We start from the raw sequence: 15448 nt of genomic DNA, 5'->3' as shown, positions 1-15448 counted from the left end.
CATGGATTTCACATATCTCAGTCCAAGATATTGTGGGTATTTCAGGTGACTTAAAAACAACTTATTTTAGCTTTTAACTTAATTTAAGTTGAAATGGTGTGTTTGGTGTAACTTACAAGGTAGCAACTTATAACTTATTGCAACTTAAATGTGAGGAAAAAAGTTGATTTTAAAAAGCATCTACTTAATGACCTCTATCATTACAAAATATTACCATTAGACCAAGTAATAAACTCCCTATTCTACTCTCTCCTCATTTTACATCTGAGAATACAGAGAAACGAAGATGGGTCTAGTTTTGGGGTAATTATTCAGTAATCCGGGAGTATGGACACGTTGGGTAGAAGAAGTCCCAGAGTCTATTCTTCCTCTTGTATTGATGGAAGCTTTCGAAGCTCTTTAGTATTCATAATCCCACAGTTGAAAAAAAATTGTTTAGGATTTTTTTACTTGTTCTCTTTTTCAATGAAACCCTAAACTCAGTAATTTGTGGATTTAAGCTATGATTTATGAAATTAGGAAAAACCATTTGAGTTTTAAGATTTTGTTTTTTTGATTTAAAAATATCACTGATTTTTTGGGTTTATTTTATTTATGAGTTTTATTTGTAACACTCATTTGTGATTTGCATGTAGATTGAGTTTTAGGGAAACACATGTTTAGGCTTAGAGTTTTAGGGAAACACATATTATTATTCTCCTCTAAGTAAAATTTTTATTTCCAATTTTATTTTTAGTCTCTTTGTCTGCAAATTCATGGTTGTTTTTCGTATTGTCTTTCTTGTGTAAATACTTTAATGTGCTTTAATTTCTTAACTAAAAGATGAAAGTAGAATTAAAAATCCAATTGATGTTCAATGGTTGTCAGTCAAATTGGGACGAGCTATGTGATATAATTGAGAATAGCATTGTGGATAAAAGTACATTGATCTGCATTACTTTGTTCATGACCTCATGTATGAGGATTGATGTTTGTTTGTTTGCTACGGATTGCTGCTGGTTTGGTGCTTGTTTAGGCATTTGCTTGGTTTCTCACCTTACAAATATAACTGATAGTTGTAGACGTCCCGGAACGCCCCGGGAGGGTGAGTCCCGTTCTGTTCATTTGGGGTCACTACAGCTCAGGACTCACAAATTGTCACGGTTCTAAGTCTGAACCAAAGAGTCCAAATCCGGCAAATCGTTTTGAGAAAATAGATTTTTGAAAGAAGTGCCAAACATAGACTGCTTTGCCAGATACAGAGTCGCCACCTAAATATTTTATTTTGGGAAATTTAGGAAACCCTGACTCGTTGCCTAAGGCCACGTGTCCGTCATCACCAAAGTTGCCTCGGCTCGGGAACTTGGATACGATTGGGGAAGGTCACTTCGTGAGCACCCCCGCTCACCCGATCAAAGATCGGCCTCTACTAACCATGATATCAAGTTTTGAAAACATTGTGTGTTCTTATTCCGGTTATTAGCCTAGATTTACTATGTGATGCGCACAACATACAAGTATAGACTGGATCGCCTGAATTGGAACAAAACATTTCATGTTTGTTTGTTTGAAAATGGTTTGATGGTGCTACACGCAAGTAGGCTAAGACGTGGATTTGCCACCCTCAGGTGGGCTTAGAAAACATGATTTTGCCACTATCTAGTGGGCTTAAAACACACATTTGATGAATTGTTCTAATCCAAACAACCCAACCTTCACCCACAGGCATTCAGGCAGTTATATCACATAAGCAATTAGCCTCATGGTAAGCATGCTATCATGGCAGTCACTCACACGCATGCAAGGATGCTAAAGCATAAAACTCACCGAGTACTCCAAGCCAAAACAGAAACTAATTAGAAATCTATGCATGATCCTAATTATACAGAAATGCCTAATGCAACACATGTAAAAGTGCAACTATAGCAGGCTCGGCTATTCTAAACATGGCATATGGAATGCTACAGCTAACATGTATTCAACTTGAAATTGAAAATACAATGCAGTTAGTATGATGAGCCGAGCCCGATGCATACAAAACAGATGAATGAATGCAAACATGCTCTCATACTGCATGCTAATTGAAACATGCCCTAATCTAACCATCATAAACGGATAAATAAAAGGGAGAAAGACGTGGGGTTGGAAGACATACATCACACTCACGCACACTTATTACAATATTGCCCTCGCGCAGAGGGTCCAAAAGAATAATACAGTCCCAAAAAAATATTACAGTCCAAATAATTACAAAATCCTAATTAAATTTACAAATTTAACTAAGAAAGCTGTAAACTGGCATGCAAGCCAGGGACTGCCTTGACTCTGATGAATGATGCATGTTTGGGCTGCCTTGCACGGAAATCCACTGGGATGTCCTAATTAGCCTCTGTTTTGCAATTATTTCTTGGGAAGCGCGCCAAGCCTCGAAAGACTGCTGATTCTTGATTTGCTGCAACAGAGAGCAGGAAAGGGGCATAGCAATGTATTTTCACAGATGTATGCATGTCTCGATCCTCGTGCCACCAATCATGCATCTCGATGCATGATGACCGAGGAGTCGAATTGTGCAACTCAATATAGAATGAATGCACATGAAAATAAAACAAAACCTAGACTCCATCATGGGTAATCCGGAGTATTGGTGACTGGGGAATTGAGACACGTTCCATCACTCGGAGTACGAAACGTACCTCGTTTCCCGTGCTCGGGCTAACTCCTATCCCAAACACAATGCAATATGCATGACATGCATGAATGCAACTAATATATAACCTAGCATACACAATGCTATGAAATGGCATACACGATGCACGAGGTAACATGGCATACACGATGCACGAGGTAACATACAACCTAGCATACGCAATGCTATGAAATGAAATGGCATACACAATGCATAAATGGACTTACACTAACACAAGTGGACCTCAGCCACACTCACATTAGTAGCCATAAGATGAAAATGAGACACTCGAGATGCGTGCACGCATGCACGCAAACCGAGGACCGACCCTAAGGCACCAAATGCCACTCTAACAAGACATGGAAAGGCATGAAATATGATATGCTAGCATGCAAATTTCAGCGCTAAAATATGACCCGAAACAGCCCCCGAATCATGACAACATAGCACCCGATGCATGAAATGGTCCCGAAATGCAAGATTAAGCACATGAAATGACTTGTAGCTACATCAAACATGCATTATTTGATCATGACATGTGAATACAGGTTCAAGGAAGCCCCAAAAAAAGCATGTTTCCAGTTTTAAGTAGGGCCAAATAGCAAACAAAAATAGGGCAAAACTAGCATGCAAAAATGGCCCTAAATGTGAGATAAAGAAGCAAGTCACAGCTGCAGGCCTCGAACAGATGAGGGCCCTTCAACAATGTTGAAGAGGGGCCCAAAAAATGGCCTTTTACAGTTCTGAAAAGAGCCCAAAAACAAACACAGGTATGACTAAGCTCTCATGCAAGAAATGGGCCAAAAGATGGACAAAGAAGCAAGTGAAGGTTTCTGGCCTCAAACACAAAGAGGCCCTTCAACAATGTTGAAGAGGGGCCTAAAATATTACACTTTACAGTTGATGGCCGGACCCAAAACAGTATGCATGCAAGCCTAAAGTTCTACACAAAATAAGGCCAAAAAGAGAGATATAACACAAAGTATAAAAAGGATGCATCAAACAGTGAAAGACCCTCAATGAAACATGAAGAGGGGGTTAAAATAAGATCATTTTCAGTTCGGACCAGAGTCCAAAAATAGAAGCATCCAAGGCTAATATATCATGCAAAAATATGGCCAAAAGAGAGATATAAAGGCAAGTGATAAATGAAAGCCTCAAACAGCAATGAGCCCTTCAACAATGTTGAAGAAGGGCTCAAAATAATCTCTTTTTCAGTTCATGACAGAGCTCAAAACAGTTTATACATAAGCCAAAAATACTACACAAGATAATGGCATACAAGAGGGATAATGAAGCAAGTGCAACAAGGAGGCCTCAAACAGTGAGAGGCCCTTAAATAAAAGTGAAATATAGCTCAAAAAAATGCCACTTTCAGTTAGGGCCGGAGCTCAAAACAGCAAGCATGTATGGCTAAGAAATGATACAAGAATAAGCTCAAAAGAGTGGGAATGGTACTCACCCTTGAAGACCAAACTTTGGTAGCTTCTTGGACCAAAATGCAGCACTCCTAAGCTCTGGAGAACACCCTCAAACTGCTGGAATGGAGGATGGAAGCGTAGGGCTATGGGTTGGTGAAGAAATGGTGTAGGGCTAAGGGTGTTTGAGCTTGGAAATATAGAGAGGGAGAGAGATATAATGCAAGGGCCTTAGAGGGAAATTTTGTAACCCTAAACCAACAGCTGGAGCTGCTGATATATAGGCACAAAAGGGGGGAAAAATGGAGGGAAAACCAACCAAGTTTCCCTCCAAAAAGCAGCCCCCCGGATGCTGAATCTGGGGGGAAAATGAATACACAGCTGTAAGGAACATGGTGTAAGGATTCTGGCCGGCTGCTTATCTTGGTTGCAGGTGGCTGGCCGGCTACCTCCCATGACCGGCCGGCTAGGGGTCAAAAGAGTCAATGAGAATTACTGGCCGGCCACCACAGAAAAGGGTCCTCCCATGTGTGCACAACACAACCCTGTGGTTACAAACTGAAAAAAGTGAACCAGGAGAGAGAACAACCCACTTTTAGGAGGGGGTCAAAAGGGTCAAAAGGAATTACTGGCCGGCCACCAAATATTGGTGGCCTCCCAGATGTGTACATCACAAATATGGGGTTTGGGGTGCAAGAAAATAGGCCAAGGGTGGTCAACATTGGCTTTGAAGTGAGGAAAAACGGGCGACGGAGGGCGATGAAGGGATAAAGTTGGCTGACAGAACAATTACTGGCCTCCCACCCTCCTACGGCCTTCCTAGCAATGAAACAGAGGTCCCTGCCAAAATTGAACCAAAACTGATGCAAAATGAAGGTTAGGGGGCCGAAACGCGCAGTCTGAGGCCCCGAAAATTGACTGTTGGGCATCGGGAGTGGTGTTCGACCACGAAGTTGGTCTCTCGGACCACAGTGTCCCTCAAAAGGGAGCAAATAAGATGTATGCCAAAAACTGGAGCAAACGGAGATGGTTAAGCGGTCCCGAACCGAGGCACACGGCCAACGGCTCCGAAAAACTGAAAATCGGGCTCCAAACGGGCAAAATGGCCTACGACCACGAAACGTAGCCTACGGCCACTGAGAGATGATCTACGAGACCTCTCCCTCCCTTTGGTAAGAGAAAACAGAGAAAATAGAGCCTGGTTCGTAAACCGAGGCAAAGCACAAAAGAGCCCGGAAGTCCAGAGGCAAGGCTCGCAACCGAGACTCTGAAACTTCTGAGCAAGCACAATATGCAGTATCACCGAATGCTCAACTGGTGACGTCTGAGTCTCAAGATCAGTCAAAAATGGGGTGTCTACAGTTGCCCCTCTTTGACAGAACTCGGAAGTCATAATTGACGGGAGTGAATGTCAAAGCCCAGAGACGACCCATTTTTGACGAGGCCGAAGACTTAGACAAACATACGAAATATCACAGATGTGCCCGCAGGCATGCCCGCAGGCAGGGGCAAAATGCAACCGAAAATGCAAGAAGCCGAAGGTAACTCAATGATCGTGCAAATGCAGTAAGCTGTAATGAAGCAAGTATTGCGCAAATAGATGCAACAGTTTTAAGCGAGAATGCAAAGCAATAACTACATTTCATGCATTTAAGAATGCGGAGGATTATTCAATCCTCGCCACGTCTCACACGGAGAAGATACGATAGCTGCGCGATTCGTCTGGTCGCACCAGCTTCAAATGAACCGTACATACAATATCGTGCCTGCAAAAGGAAGAAACTCAACAAGCACAACGTATCTAACAACATATGTTCAATGTGATATCGAATGCAGACAATCATGGTGTTGACAGAAAAGTGCATCGTAATGCGGGAAGAAACGCGCGTGACAACGCGGGTTCAAGCACGGAGGCTCAGTGATGTCAAAGAGGCGTGCATAACAATGCAAGTATGTGCATGAGAATGCAAGTTATGCGCATGATAATGCAGAACAAGCGCAAACCAGGATACACGTTCGTCACAAAATAATGAGCAAGGAAACGCACATTTCGGCGAGGGCGACTCGATCGCGGCCTCCGGTTCACCTCCCGGAGAGGTTACAACATGTTTAAAAAGGATACATCTCACTTCTGATGAGTAATGATGAGACACACATCGGAAGTTGAAGCTGAGGTCCCGGCGGAGCGATTTCGCGACAGGAAGTGCACCTCTCTTGTACTTTTTCAGGTCTCGGGGACTCCAATCCTCCTCAAATTTTGCGGGGACCTTGGAGGGCATGTGGGGAACACCACCGGCCAGTTTTATGGAGAGGGGGAGGTGGCCGGCTAGTTTTTGAAAAGTAAATGGCCGGCCAGCTAGAAAAAGTGGCCAGCTGGCCACTTTGCCTAATCCGGGGGCAATTTTGTCCTTTTAGCCTCTTTTCTTTATTTCGACACGGTGCGCTCATCGGAGGTACTTCAGAACTCTCAGTTCTTTCTGTTTTCACCTTTGATTTGTCCTGTACATCTTCGATTTCTGCCTGATTTATGCACCTGTTATCTGCAGATTACATGGCAGCCCTGGGTGCCCTTAGGCGAGGGTCTCCGATTCCAGTTTGCCGGAGGGTGGGGTGCCTCCCGGTACAGGCTCCTGTTCGAAGGGCCGGTTGGTAGGGCCTTTTTTCTAGGGGAGCGTTTCCTGCGTCAGGTCTGGGGGTATACTTCTCAGGACCCTCCCTCAGCACCCCCAGTCGATATGCGGATCGCTGATGTGCTCATTTCCCGAGATGTTGTCAATGCCATGCTGGGTACTGACGCTTTGCTATATCTTGAGGAGGGGGACTACGCCACTTACCGTCACACATATCTGATGCCTCCATTGACGGGAGTTCGTGCTCCGATGATGAGGCCTGCTGATATGCCATCTTCGAGCCAGCCCCGGGCTCGAGCTGCAGACGCTTCTTCCACCAGTAGGGCTGGTACATCTAGAGGTGGGGGTGGATCGGTTCCCCCAATTCCTCCGACTTCTTCTCATCCTGGGTGGCCGGATATGCCGACTGAGCTGATGGGGTGGCAGTATGGGACTACCTCTCCGATTCCGATTCCGATAGAGCCTCCGATGCCCGGTCATCGATACGTCATTGATCCTGACTCACCGCCGGTATGCCCTACTGTTTTTCATCTATCATTCAAACACTTAGACATTTCTTTATTTACTGATGATTATGAGCTCGTATCTGCAGCCACCCAGAGAGTACATGGAGGAGGTGATCGGATTGGTGGCCTCACTTGAGGGGATGGTCTTGCGGAGGGAGGCACAGTTGTCTATCATGGGCCTCCAGGTATCCTTTAGTTTTCTGGCATTTATCGTACTTCTGATGACATGCTGATTTCTACTGCATTGATAAGCTACTTGTATAGAGCACATCTGACACACACCCCACTTGTACACTGTGTTTACATGCATTCATTTCATGTAGTTTTTGCTTGTATCTGCATCTGATGTACATATTTGGACTGATGTATTTGAATTGAACTCTTTATTTTCAGGTGCCCCCGGTATATGCTCAGCCGCAGGCTAGGCCACCTGGGCCTTCTCGGGGAGCTAGGCCATCTGGGCCCTTTTACGGAGCTGGGCCATCCAGGCCTTTTCACGGAGCTGGGCCATCCAGGACTTCCCGAGGAGCTGGGCCATCCAGGCCTTTCCGAGGAGAGGGTTCGTCTCGCAGACGTAAAGCACACATTGTGGAGGAGCCCGATGAGAATGATGAGGAGGAGGCTGGGGATCGTTAGTCAGAGACATCTACTGGTGGAGAGGACGGCTCCGGCCTTGGTTCCGGGAGTGGAGGCGAGGCTGAGAGGGATCCCGAGGATGACGGCTCCGATTCAGATGATGGCGATGGTGGCGGAGAGTCTATTCCGCAGAAGAGGACGAAGAGGGCCTCTTATTATTGCTCTTGAGAGCACAGATGTGGCTGTTTCCTGTTTTATTTATCTTTTTGCTAGTAGTTGTAGCACATTTGTACATTGTCGGGCAGTTTTATTTTTGTAAAACATGTGCCTTAGTCTGTAAAATGTTGTAACAAACAAGGCATGATGGAATGAAACAGCTTTTAAAAAAAGTGTTGTATTTTAAACTTTTAGCATCATCGCATCATTTTGCACCAAAATGAGATTGAATAGAAATGTGCATTGTGCATCTTGCCCAGTCAGGTAGTGAACCGACGCAACAACTTAACTTCCTAAGATATAACAAAACCTTAGCAAGTTTACAACTCGATAAGCAAAATACAATAGTGTTGACAACTCAAATAAACAAGACTTAAACAAAAATTGCTTAAACAGAGAGCAACAACTCAAAAACACGAAACACGACAGCTCGACAAACAACTCGATAAGCAAAACGACAACTCGATAAACAAAACAACAACTCGATAAACAAAACTCAACACGAAGTGTACTTCGGACGATTTGGGCAATCGGAACGCATCCAAAACAGAGGGAAATGAAGGCCTTCGACACTCCCGTTGCATGGAAATGCTTGTAACTTTCTCTTGGAGGGTAAAACAAGGCTAAAGACACACATTGGAGCATGGCCGGCTACTTTTTGGAGCCGGCCGGCCATATTTATTGCAAGGGGGGGCCACCGGCCAGTTTTTGAAAAAGGAAAGGGCCGGCCTGCCAGAAAAGGTGGCCGGCCGGCCACTTAATCCAGCAACCGTCAAATTTTTGACACTTGTCCCCTGAATAGTGTCTTTCCCTCTTTAAAAGCTTTAGCTCCGTGGTTCACTCAAATCACCTTAGTTTTGCACCAAAAATGGAGGCCTTTCTTGTTGAAAATCTCACAGCTTGGATCTCTTCTCTAGATGGTTCAGAAAAGCTGAACTTCCGGGGTTTTGGCTTGAATGCGCTGTTCACGCTGAGTCGCACTCCGTTGCACCTTTCTTTCCTCCATGCCGCGGCGAGATTTTGGAACCCGGTGACGCATGTCTTTAGCTTTAGCGGGCAAGAGGTATGTCCGACTTTTGAAGATTTTCAAGTTTTGATGGAATCTGAAGGTCATGAAGAGATCTTGCCCCAGTTCCGCTTCGGCCACGCCCAGGCTTTGGGACGGATGTGTGGACTCACCGCGCATGATGCTCAATCTCTGATTTGTAATGGAGAACTGGATATCCTTGGTTTGATTCATCGCTTTTCTGACGCCGGTGACCGCAGTAACCATTATTGGCAAGGTTTCCGGCAACACGCCATTTGCTTGTGCCTGCTGTCTCACTTTCTGCTTTCCCCGGGCTTTGGCAGATCTAGCATCCGTCTGATTGAAGTTGCTCAAGGTTTGAAAGAAGGAAAGAGTTGCATCGCTATGACCTTGGCCGAGACGCTGATGGGCTTGGATGCTTTCCATCGCCGGGAGACGACTAGATTTGCTAGGAGTCCACTGCTGCTGCAGGTAATGTTTCCCACCCAATCTTACATATGTATTTGCTCACATCACTCGACCCTCAGGCTCGATTTTTCTCACAAAACCCTTGTCTTACTTTTCTCTCATCGTACACCTCTCTTATTCTTTATTCTCTCATTTTTCATCCCTCTCCAGGTATGGTTGATGGACAAATTGCAAGTTGTGGATTCTTGCCCAGCCTATTCAGCTCGAGGTTATTTCTTTCGACAGCGCCTAGTTGATGCCCTTGATGAAGGGTGTTGGTTTGAATGGATGCGCAATTTGTCTGCAAATCGCATTGCTTGGCGTTGTCCTTGGCTCAATCTCCCGGCAATGAGCTATAGCATGTCTCGGCTGATCGGGATCCAGTTGATTGGTCTGACCCACTGCGTGTTCTACTTTCCGTTCCGGTTCTTGCGCCAATTCGGTCATGATCAGATCTGCCCACCAGAGGGGATTGAGTACCCGGCTGCTTTCCCAGTTCGAGGTGCATAGCTTGCTCGATATGCCACAGCATGGAGGACTAGAGAGCTCCTGGCCCCTGCTCCCACTTTCAGTTGCACTTTGTCTGACGAGTGCTTGGATTGGCTCAATGAGGAGACATAGATTGGGCCTAGCTTGGCGTCAGAGGCTTCGACCAGCTCTGGAAGGGGGTGCAGGGACACTTGACTTAACTATGCCCCGGATTTATTGCTTTACTAGTACTTTCAAGTTTTCTTTATGAATGTAATAAAAAACAACTTCGATTGTATGCAAGAGCAAGAGAACTCTGTTTTGAAATCAATGAAATTGAAGGTTGTGGTACTGGAAATTTTCGCTTTGGTCCAAAAATGGTCTTAGTTGTAAAGAGATTAATTTGAACAAAGTCAACTTTTATTAAAACTTTTCAAAACCATTTTCGATATGGATCAGAACTGGATACGCCTAAGATCTGTCACTGAGATGCACAATCCCGGATCCTAGAAACTGGAAAGTTGCCCCTAGTCTGAATAGTACCGCGACAACGTGTGGCAATGGAAAGTTGCCCCTAGTCTGAATAGCACTGCACTGGAGATTGCGATAAGTGCTGATGGATAAAGATGACTGAGATGGTCAGAATGGACAAAGTTGATCGGGGAAAATTTTATGGCTGAACTTCAGGGTGAAGCTGCCTACGTATCCCGAAGATGGGAATCAAGCCTTACGTAGTTCAGGCTTAGGTTCACTCGGGTATTTTCACTCTCTTTTTACGCTCTAACTTTTGCCAAGGTCGCCCTTTGCGGGTTTTCAACCTTGCGAGCTTAGTTTTTATATTTTCCAATTTTTTGTGCTCTAACTTTTGCCTAGGTCGCCCTTTCGGGTTTTCGGCCTAGCGAGCCTCTCAAGGGTAATATTTCTTCAACTTGTCCATATTGATCGGTTGTGAGAACTCCAATCCATCTAGATCTATTAGAACCACAGCTCCACCTGACCAGATAGCTTTGATGATGTAGGGACCAGTCCAATTGGTTTGAACTTGCCCCTTGGGTCGTGGATGGGAGCTCGGTTGTCCTTGAGCACCAAATCTCCTTCCTTTAGATTCCTGGACTTAACTTTCTTGTTGAAAGCCCGGGCAATTCTGCGCTGATAACCCTGAACATGGTACAGTGCTTTCAGTCTTCTCTCATCAAAAAGCATGAGTTCCTCAAACCTTCTCTGCTGCCAATCTACTTCGGCTATTTGACACTCAGCCAATACTCGTAATGACGGGACCTCAATCTCGATAGGTAGAACGGCCTCCATTCCATAAACCAATGAATACGGAGTCGCCCCGGTAGAAGTTCTAATTGAAATCCTGTAGCCCCACAAAGCAAATGGCAACTTATCTGGCCAATCCCGGTAGGTTTCCACCATCTTCTGCAGTATGTGTTTGATATTCTTGTTGGCGGCCTCGACCGCTCCGTTGGTTTACGGTCGGTATGTAGATGACTTATGAAAAGCCACGTTGTATTTTTCCAACAAGTCAATCACTTCCTTCTTGAAGTGGGAACCGTTATCTGAAATTATCTCGTTTGGGACCCCGTAGCGACAGATGATGTTATTTCTGATAAACTTTGTAACGTGCGACGCCTTCAACACCGCATATGATTGGGCCTCGACCCACTTCGTGAAATAATCTATCGCGACCAGGATGAACTCATGCCCATTTGACCCCTTTGGAGTGACAACCCCGATCACGTCAATTCCCCAAACTGAAAACGGCCATGGCGAAGCCATGTTGTACAGCTTCGACGGCGGGATGTTCATGCGATTTGCATGAATTTGACACTTGTGGCATCGCCGGACAAAACCGATACAATCCTCCTCCATGGTGGACCAGTAGTAACCCTGTCTGAGGATCTTCCGTGCCAGCATTACTCCGTTCATGTGTTCACCACATTCTTCTCCATGGATGGCCTCCATTAGGCGCCTTGATTCCTCGGCTTCGACACACAGCTTATGCATTCCCAGATGACCTCTTTTATACAGCTTACCCCCACAGATTATGAACTGAACGACCATTCTTCTGATTGCCCTTTTATCCTTGGCATTTACCCCTGGTGGGTATGCTTCCTTTTCTAAGAAATTCCAAATGTCATAATACCAGGGGTTTTCGTCCTGAACCTCATCTATAGCAGCAATCGACTCGTAGGCTGGTGCAAATTTCTGGTCAATGACGACCGGATTCCAAACGGGATGTCTATCATGGAAGATAGAGTTGCTAAAGAATCTGCGAACCTGTTGTTCTCTCTTGGAAGATGAGCAAAGTTTAGCTTCTCGAACCTAGGAATTAACAAGTCCAAGGTCTGGTGATACATCATCATCTTTTCTTCTTTGACCTTCCAGTCTCCTTTTGCTTGAGACACAACAAGGTTCGAATCCCCGATGACGTCCAACCGTCTTGCCCCTAGTTCCAGGGCTACTTTTAGACCGGCAATGCATGCCTCATATTCAGCTTCGTTGTTCGAGACTTTGAACCGGAGTTTGAAGGCTAGGGGATATGGGAATTGTCGGGTGCTATCAGCAACACTTCTTTCCCATACCCGTATTGATTTGACGCTCCGTCAAAGTACATCGTCCAATATTCGTCGTCGATGTGCAAAATGGCTTCATCTGGGAATAAGTACTCAACTGCTTCACCTCCTTCCACTGGATGATCGGCTAAGAACTCTGCCACGGCTCTTCCCTCGACTGACTTGCGTGTTACATATTTCAGATCGAATTCGGAGAGCAACAGTAGCCAACGAGCTAGCCTACCCGTAAGTGCCGGTTTCTCGAAAAGGTATTTGATGGGATCCAGTTGCGAAACCAACATTACGGAGTGAGCTAACAGGTAGTGCCGCAGCTTCTTGGTAGCCCATACCAAAGCTAAGCAAGCCTTCTCTAATGGTGTATAGCGAGTCTCATACTCTAGCATCTTCTTGCTCAGATAGTAGATGGCCCTCTCCACCTTATCCTTCGATTCCTGTGCGAGCATGCAGCCCATTGTGGTCTCAGTCACTGAGAGGTACAATATCAACGGTTTCCCCAGCTCTGGCGGCGACAACACGGGTGGATTCTGCAAGTATTCCTTGATCTGTTCAAAAGCAGCTTGACATCGGCCGTCCCATTGGAATTTCTTGCCTTTCTTCAGGAGACCAAAAAGTGGTTCACAAGTCAAGGTTAATTTTGAGATAAACCGTCTTATGAATTGCACTTTACCCAGAAAGCCTCGCACCTCATTTTCAGTCCTTGGTGGTGGCATTTCTAAGATGGCCTTGATTTTTGAAGGGTCGACCTCGATGCCCCTTTGTGTAATCAGAAATCCCAACATTTTTCCCGCTGTAACACCGAACGTACACTTCTGAGGATTCAGCCGCAACCGGAATTCCCTGATCCTTTGGAAGAACTTTTGCAAGGCGGTGTAGTGGCCCTTTCTTTCTTTGGACTTGACAATCATGTCGTCCACGTACACCTCAACCTCTTTGTGGATCATATCGTGCAATATTGTGGTCGCGGCTCGTTGATAGGTAGCTCCGGCGTTCTTCAACCCAAACGGCATTACCCAGTAGCAGTAGATCCCCCACGGGGTGGTGAAGGCAGTCTTTTCTCTGTCTTCTGGTGCCATTACTATCTGATTGTACCCTGAGAATCCATCCATGAATGAAAGCAAAGTATGCCCTGCTGTGAAATCCACCAACTCGTCGATATGCGGTAAGGGAAAGTCGTCCTTCGGACTAGCTCTGTTCAAATCCCTGAAATCTACGCACACCCGGATCCTGCCATCCTTCTTCGGCACTGGAACAATGTTGGCCAACCAAGTCGGGTATTCGGATACCAGCAGGAAGCCTGCGTCGATTTGCTTGGTGACCTCTTCTTTAATCTTGGGAGCCCAGTCGGGGCGGATCCTTCGGTGTTTCTGTTTGACAGGTCGGGCCTTAGGGTCAGGGGGAATCCGGTGTTGTACAATCTCAGGATCAATCCCAGGCATGTCTTCGTAGGACCACGCGAAAACATCTTTAAAATCTTTTAATAAAGCGACTAAGCGCTCGCGTTCCTCCGAAGACAACGTGGACCCGATCTGGACCAGCCGCGGGTCATCCTCAGTACCAATATTCACGGTAATGATTTCATCAGTTAAGGGTTTGACAAATCTCTCCTGCTCCTGCTCAATTAATCGTTGCAAAACCGGAGGAATTTCTTCCTCGTCGTTTTCATCAAAATTTTGAAAGTCTGAGTTTATGCAATAAATTAAGGGCACAGAAAAGTACTCAGAAACCACAATCACTTGATTCTCATTAAGCATTTCCAAATCGTCCGAATTCTCGGTTACAACAGACTCAAACGAGAAAGAAAAAGACGACCTGGACATAACTATGGTATCCGGGTTATCATTCCCAGGATTACCAGACTCAGACTCAGTCGAGCTAGAACCTGATTCCGACTCACAGGACTCGGTGGAATCAGATTCCGGCTCACTACCTGACCCGGCGCTGCTGGACAAGAATCCCTCTTCGTATTGCCAAGTGAGAGAGGGTGCGATAGATGCATCCAAAATAGTCGCTGGAAGGCCCGCAGCCGTTTCATCTCCGATCACGCATACCGAGAAGTTATCCCCCAAGCACTTATGGTCGATCGGAGGATCTGAGAGTAGACTTGCCAGCACTACCCTTATTTCAAGTTCAGCGTCCTCAGATTGCACTTTCTTGCTCTGTTCAACCTCAGCTGATGGGTCTGTCTGCTCTTCGGCAACGTCATCCCCAGGTAGTTGCAGGTCGAAGAAGATCTCGAAACCTGGCACGCGCTTCTTCTCCGCGTTCAGCCACGGCTCTGGGAAGCCGCAAGACGGAAAGTCTTCCCCCTCCCGGACGAAGCGTCCGTTTAGGGTACCCTGAATGGGCCTATGCATCAATTCGAAAGGCTTCCCAGCCTGCTTTGCTCTGGCTCTTCCGGCCATTTCCTTTCCCTTCCTCACCCAGTCCTCTTTGGTGGGCAGATAACCTAGACCAAAGGTATGAGGGTTGTGTGGCACTTCGGCCAATGCTGAGACGCCCTTCCGGCCGCTCCTTCCCAATCCCATCCCGGGGATGTGTCGTAACTTGTTCATGAGGTAGATGGAATGAGCACTGACATACACCCCCTCATTCACAGCCATAATATTCTGCACCACTCGAGCCTCAGCCAAAGTGAACCCTGATAAGAACACATCCTCCGTGCCGTGCTCGATTTCTAATATTGGTGTGGATACTTCCGGTGGCAGATGGATTGATGAATTCCCAAAAACAATCGCTACCCCCTTCCCATGAGGGTACTTCAGTATCTGATGCAAAGTGAAAGAGACTGCCTTGACCTGGTGCAACCACGGTCGCCCCAAGAGTAGGTTAAAGGTTGCGGGAACGTCCAAGACATGGAATTCAATGTTGTGTTGTCCTGGACCAGCCCGGGTCTGAATTTTGACAGTCCCCATCACT

Source organism: Camellia sinensis, chromosome 1, assembly GCF_055761805.1.
Source record: "Camellia sinensis isolate YWXY chromosome 1, ASM5576180v1, whole genome shotgun sequence".
NCBI classification, from domain to species: domain Eukaryota; kingdom Viridiplantae; phylum Streptophyta; class Magnoliopsida; order Ericales; family Theaceae; genus Camellia; species Camellia sinensis.
Note: the sequence above shows the minus strand (reverse complement) of the source record.